Consider the following 6,960-nt stretch of genomic DNA (forward strand, 5'->3'; position numbering starts at 1 on the left):
AAATAAATAAATTACTAAACTCCTATCCCCAACATCTTCAAAATAAATAAATAAATAAAATAGATAACCAACAAAGACCTACAGTATAGCACAGGGAACTCTGCTCAGTATTCTGAAAAAAAAAAAAAAAAGAGTATATACCTTTGTCTCTATTGTCTTACACAAAATGTCTTTCAAGAAAAAACTATGAGGCATACAAAGGAGCAAGGAAAAAAAAAAATCACACTGTCAAGAGACAAAGCAATCAACAAAAATGGACTTAAAGATGACACACAGTTGCAACTATCAGAGAATTTTTAATTACTATGATTAATGTATTCAAAGCTGGAAAGGAAAAATGGACAATGTGTGATCAGATGGATAATTTCAACAGAGAGATAGTAACTGTAGGAAAAAATAAAATTGAAGTGGTAGAAAATGAAAAACATGGTAACAAATCAAGAATGACTTTGATGGCCTCGTCAATAGAATCAACACAGCCAAGGAAAGAATCAGTGAAACTAAGTATAGATCAAAAGAAATTATGCACACAAAAAAGCAAAGAACACAAAAAGTGGGGTGTGGTGGGACCAACAGAACAGAATATCCAAAAGCTGTAAGGCAGCATTATAATCTAACATATGTCTAATTGGAATCTCAGAAAGAGAAGAGAGAGAGAATGGGACTGGAGAAATATTTGAAGGGACACCAGCTAAGAATTCTCCAAAATTAATTTGTATTGGAGAAAAAAAAACCTCCAGTTTTTCCTTCTCCTGAGTAGGGAAAAACCCTCAGTTCTTCCTCCTGTGTGTTTCCTTTATTATTCACACAGAACGCTTCACTTCTGGTCACCAAATGTGTGGGGGATTTCCCCCAACCAAACAATTCTCTGTGACATCATCTAGGTGTCCTACAATTTAACTCAATTCTGAAAGTATCTACCTGGAGATAGTATCAGATCCCACAGGTTAAGGGCTCAGTCCCACAAGACTGATACACCTTTCAGACACCAATCACAAGTAGTAGATCCCCAGATTATCCACAACTTCTGTCTGACTTAGACAAATCAGAGGTTCCCATGACATTTTCCCCCTTAGATTCAATTATTTGCTAGAGCAGCTTACAGAATTGAAGGACACACTTATGTTTATCGGTGTATTAAAGGATGTAGTAAAGAATACAGATGAAGAGCCAGATGAAGAGATAACATAGGGCATGAGGTCTGGCAAGGTCCCAAGCACAGGAGCTTCTGTCCGTGTGGAGTTGGGAGTGTGTCACCCTCCTGTATGTGGATATGTTCACCAACCTGGAAGCTCCCCTAACCCCATACTATTGGGATGTTTTAAAGGTTTCATCACAGAGGCATGATCAATTATTAGCTCCATTTCCAGCCCCTCTCCCCTCTGGAGGAGGGAGGTGGAGCTGAAGATTCCAAGCTTCTAAACATGTCTTGGTCTTTCTGGTGACCAGCCCCCATCTGGAGCCATTCAGGAGCTCACCCAGAGTGAACTCATTAGAACAAAAGATCCTCCTGGGGCTCTTATCACCAGGAATTTACAAGGGTTTTAAGAGCCCTGTATCAGATATGGGTCAGAGACCAAATATTAGAATAACAGATGCTCCTAGTTCTCTTATCACTTAGAAAATTACAAGGGTTTCAGGATCTATCTGTCAGGAAGCGGGGCAGAGACCAATATATATTTTCTATTATCTAACATAGTGACAGATCCAAAACCAAAAATTCAAGAAGCTCAGAAAATGGTAAGCAAGATAAATACAAAAAAAAAAAAAATCCCACACACTTAGATATATCACATTTACACTGCTGAAACCAAAGTCAAACATGACACAATAAATACAGAGGAACAAAGAAAAGAATATGGCAAACTTCTCATCAGAAACTGTAAAAGTCATAAGACAGTGGAATGGCATCTTTAAAGTTCTAAAATGAAAATCTTGTCAACCTAGAATTCTATATCCACTGGAAACATTTTCAAAATTGAAAGAGAAATAAATACTTCTTCAAACAAACACAAAACAAAGTATTTATTGCCAGCAGACCTGTATTACAAGAAATGTTAAAGGAAGTTCTTCTGGTAGAAGGGATGTGATTCCAGTGAGAAACTTGTATCTATACAATGAATAAAGAACACTAGATATGGCATAAATGGAGGTAATTATAAAACTCATTTTTTATTATTTATAAATGCTCCAAAAGACAACTGGCTAAAGGAGAATTCCCTGGCAGTCCAGTGATTAGGACTATGCACTCTCAATGCCAAGGGCCTGGGTTCAATACCTGGTCGGGTAGCTAAGATCCCACAAGCACGCGGTGCAGCCAAAGGAAAAAAAAATAAAAAAAAGATAACTGGCTAAAGCAAAAACAGTAGCATTGATAGATCTAAAAAGATAAATAGGCAAATCCACCATTACAGACAGATTTCACCATTCTTCTTTCAGCACTTGATAGAATGAGTCGGCAGAAAGTAAAGCTCGAATAGTCCTGAACAACATTGCTAACCATCTTTACCTAATTGACATTAATGCCACACTCTAGCTAACAACAGCAGAATACACTTTTCAAATGCAGCTGGAACGTTCACCAAATAGACCATATTTAGGGACATAAAGCAAACCTTGACAAATTTAAAAGAATAGGTAGTTTATAAGATTCCATACCAGATTTAAAGTAGAAATTAATAATAAAAATATATCTGCAAAATATTTGGAAATTAAGCATTTCTAAATAACCCATGATAAAAGAGGAAATTACAATAAAAATTAGAAAATATTTTGAATTGTATGAAAATGAAAATGCAACACATTAAAATTTGTGGGATGCCATGAAGTGGTAATATTTAGAGGAAAATTTTTAGCACTCAGTGTTTATATTAAAACAGAAGGAAGATCTCAAATCAGTCATTTAAGCTTCTACCTTAAGAAACTAGAAAAAGCAAATTAAATCTAAATCAAGCAGAAGACAGGACATAATAAAGAACAGATATCATTTAAACTTAAATGAAATTAAGTTTCATTAAAACAAAATTAAAAATAGAGGAAAAAATCAATAAAACCAAAAGCTGTTTCTTTTTTTAAAAAGATAATAAAATTGATAAGCCCTCTAGACAGACCTACCAAGAAAAAAGAGAAGACACAAATTACAAATGTCAAGTGTGAAAGGGAGAATATTACAGATCCACAGACATTCAAGAGATAATAAGGGCATGTTATGAAAAATTCTATGGCCATAGATTCAACAACTTATATGAAATGGATAAAATTCTTAAAAAATACAAACTGCCAAAGAGGAAACAGATCACCTGAATAATCCTACAAATATTAAGTAAATTGAATTGTATTTTAGAACCATTAAAAAAAAAAACAAAAAAAAAAACCCCAGGCATACATGGCTTTTTTGGAGAATTCTACCTAACATTTAAGAAACAAATTATACCAATTCTATATAAATTCTTCCATAATATATAAGAAGAAAAAATATAAATGCAAAAATCATTAACCAAATATTAGCAAATAGATTTCAGCAATATATTAAAAATACACTACTTCATGATCAATTGGGGTTTATTCTGGGAATGAAAGGCTGGTTCAACATTCAAAAATTTTATATGTAATTAACCATATCAGTAGGTTAAAAAGGAAAAACTGTGATTATCTCAAGAGAAGCAGAAAGCCCTTTTAGAAAATTCAACCCCCATTTGTGGAAAAAAAAAAAAAAACTCTCAGAAGCTAGAAATAAAAAGAAACTTCCTCCGGCTTCCCTGGTGGCGCAGTGGTTGAGAGTCCGCCTCCTGATGCAGGGGACACGGGTTCGTGCCCTGGTCTGGGAGGATCCCACATGCCGCGGAGCGGCTGGTCCCGTGAGCTATGGCCGCTGAGCCTGCGCGTCCGGAGCCTGTGCTCCGCGACGGGAGAGGCCACAGCAGTGAGAGGCTCGCGTACCGCAAAAAAAAAAAAAAGGAACTTCCTCAATATGATAAATGACATCTAAAAAAATCTTAAGGGAATTCCCTGGTGGTCCAGTGGTTAGGACTCCCTACTTTCACTGCCAAGGACGCAGGCTCAATCCCTGGTCAGGGAACTAAGATCCTGCAAGCTGCGTGGCTCAGAAGAAAAGAATCTTCAGCGAATATTATGCTTAATAGTAAAAGACTAAATGATTTCCCCCTATGATTGGGAACAAGGTAAAGATGCCCATTCTAACTCCTACTCAGTGTTGTACTGGAGGTCCTAGTCAGTGCAATAAGGGAAGAAAAAGAAATAAAGGGCAAACATATTGGAAAGGAAGAAATAAAACTGCCTCTATTCACAGATAACACGATGGTCTACACAGAATATCCCAAAGAATTTTTCAAAAAGCTACCAGCACTAAAAAGTGAGTTTAGCAAGGTCTCAGGATTTGAGACATAAAACAAAAAAAAATCATGTAAGCACTAGAATCAGCAAGCAACTGGAAACTGAAAAATAGCATTTACAATAATATTTTTTAAAGAAATACTTAGGTATAAATCTTACAAAATGCATGCAACATCCATATGTTTAAAACTATGAAAAACATAAATCAAAGAAGATCTAAATAAATGGATAGATATGTTCATGGATTGAACAACTCAATATTGTTAAAATATCAGTTCTCTCAAAATTGATTAATAGATTCAATTCATTCCAATCAACAATTTTTGCCAAAATTGACAAGCTAATACTAAAATCTGTATGGAAAATTAACTAGAATAGCCAAAACAATTTTGATAAAGAACAAATCTGAAGGACTCATATCACCTGAGTTCTAGACTGACTATACTTTCAACAGTCATGACAAGTGTGTATTAGAACTTCCCTGCTGGTACAGTGGTTAAGACTCCTCACTCAGACTTCCCTGTGGCGCGGCTCAGTGGTTAAGAATCCGCCTGCCAATGCAGGGGACACGGGTTCGATCGCTGGTTCAGGAAGATCCCACATGCCGCTGAGCAGCTAAGCCTGTGCACCGCAACTACTGAAGCTGGTGCACCTGGAGCCTGTGCTCCCCAACAAGAGAAGCCACCGCAATGAGAAGCACGTGCACCACTACAAAGAGTAGCCCCTGCTCTCAGCAACTAGAGAAAGCCCCTGCACAGCAAGGAAGACCCAACGCAGCCAAAAAAAAAAAACAAAAACCTTTAAAAAAAAAAAAGACTCCACACTCCCAATGCAGGGGGCACATGTTGGGGAACTAAGATCCGCATGCTGCACAGTACAGCCGAAAAAGAAAAAAAAAGTGTGTATTGGAGAAAATATAGACGTATAGATCAATGAAACAGACTAGAGGGTCCAAAACTAGTCCCACATGTCAAGCGACTTTCAATGAAGGTGCAAAGGCAGTTCAATAAAGGAAGAATATTCTTTTCAACAAATGATACCGAAATAATTGGATATCCACATGGAAAACATAAATGTCAACCCATACTTTGCATCTTATGCAAAAATTAACTTGAAGACCTAAATATAAAACATGAAATGATAAAACTTCTAGAAGAAAACATACGGGGAAAAAAACCCTTGTTGACCTGAAGTTTAGGTAAAGATTTCTTACATGCAAGACCAAAATTACCACATATAAAAGAAAAGTGATAAATTGGATAACATCAAAATTAAGGAATTCTGCTCTTCAGAAGTCCCTAAAACTGAAAAGAAAAGACAGACTGGGAAAATATTTGCAAACCACATGATGTGTGATAAAGGATTCATACCCAAAATATATAAAGAACTTTCAAACTCAATAGTAAGAAAATAAGCAACCCAATTTTTAAAAAAATCTATAAAAGATTTGGACAGCTGCTTTGTCAAAGAAGAATATATTCAAGTGTCACACAAGTACATAAAGATGCCCAACACTATTATCATTAGAGAAATGCAAATTCAAATTTCAATGAGATACCACACTACACAACTCTTAGAACGGCTAAAATCGGGATTTTTTTTTTTTTGACAATGCTAAGTGCTTTCAAGAATATGACCTAATCATAACTCTCACACATTGCTAGTGTGAATTAAAATTGCAGCCACTTTGGAAACCAGTTTGACAGTTTCCTATAAAGGTAAATGCACACTTAATGACCTGACCCAGCAAGCCCACTTCTAAGTGTTGACCCAAGTGAAATGAAAACTTAAGTTCGAACCAAAAATTTTACATGAGTCACTTTATTCATAACCACCAAAAACTGGGGAAAAACTGAAATGTCCCTCAACTGGGGACTGTTCCATATACAATTATGGTACATCCATCCAACAAAACACTTATGAGCAATAAAAAAGAAACAATATATGTAACAGTGTAGTTGAACCTCAGATGCATTATGCTAAGCGAAGGAAGCCAGAAACAAGAGGTTGCATACTACGTGATTCTATTTATACAGTATTCTTGTAAAGGAAAAACTCAGAGCAACAGAAAAAAGACCAGGGATTTCCAGAGGCTTGACTTCAGAACCAAACACCTGGCTGGGCAGATAACGACTCTGAATCTAGTTGGAGAATATCAACATCTTCAGATGATTGTTTGGAATGAATAAAGAAATAATGTCTGTCAGGTAGTATGAAAATCGTTTACTGCTCCTCCTCCACGCGCCCCATAATTCCATGATCCAGAAAAAGGCCTAATTGAGGACAATGGGAGGATTTGAACACTGGTCAAAATGAGTGGCTCTTCCGGCCACAGTACCTAGGATGATTTGGGAAAGTCTCACCTTCATTTTCCCCACATTTTACCAATTCTGAAATGGGATTTTACTCTGCGGAGGAAGGTCGTGTCTCCACCCTTGCCTACCTAGTCCGGGGCGGACGTCGCAGCGTAGTGGGTCTGCGACGCGGCGCTCCGGGGCTGGGCGCAGTGGCCGCAAGAGCTCACCGTGAGTGCGGGAGCCCGGGGCTGTGACACCGGACCCGCGCCAGGCACGGACGCCCGGGGGCCCGCGGGGAGGCGCGCGCGGA

The 6,960-nt window shown here is 37.5% G+C and overlaps 1 long non-coding RNA gene across 1 annotated transcript in view; it reads right to left on the reverse strand.

Moving 5' to 3' along the window:
• LOC137218975 (uncharacterized) overlaps positions 1-6,921 on the reverse strand; it is a 72,476-nt gene extending 65,555 nt beyond the window's left edge. Inside the window, exon 1 of the long non-coding RNA XR_010940944.1 lies at positions 6,797-6,921. This is a non-coding gene — a long non-coding RNA (uncharacterized lncRNA). The remainder of the gene's footprint in view (positions 1-6,796) is intronic.
• Between the last annotated feature and the right edge of the window lie 39 nt (positions 6,922-6,960).

The sequence above is a fragment of the Pseudorca crassidens genome, chromosome 2 (assembly GCF_039906515.1).
Source record: "Pseudorca crassidens isolate mPseCra1 chromosome 2, mPseCra1.hap1, whole genome shotgun sequence".
Taxonomy (NCBI): domain Eukaryota; kingdom Metazoa; phylum Chordata; class Mammalia; order Artiodactyla; family Delphinidae; genus Pseudorca; species Pseudorca crassidens.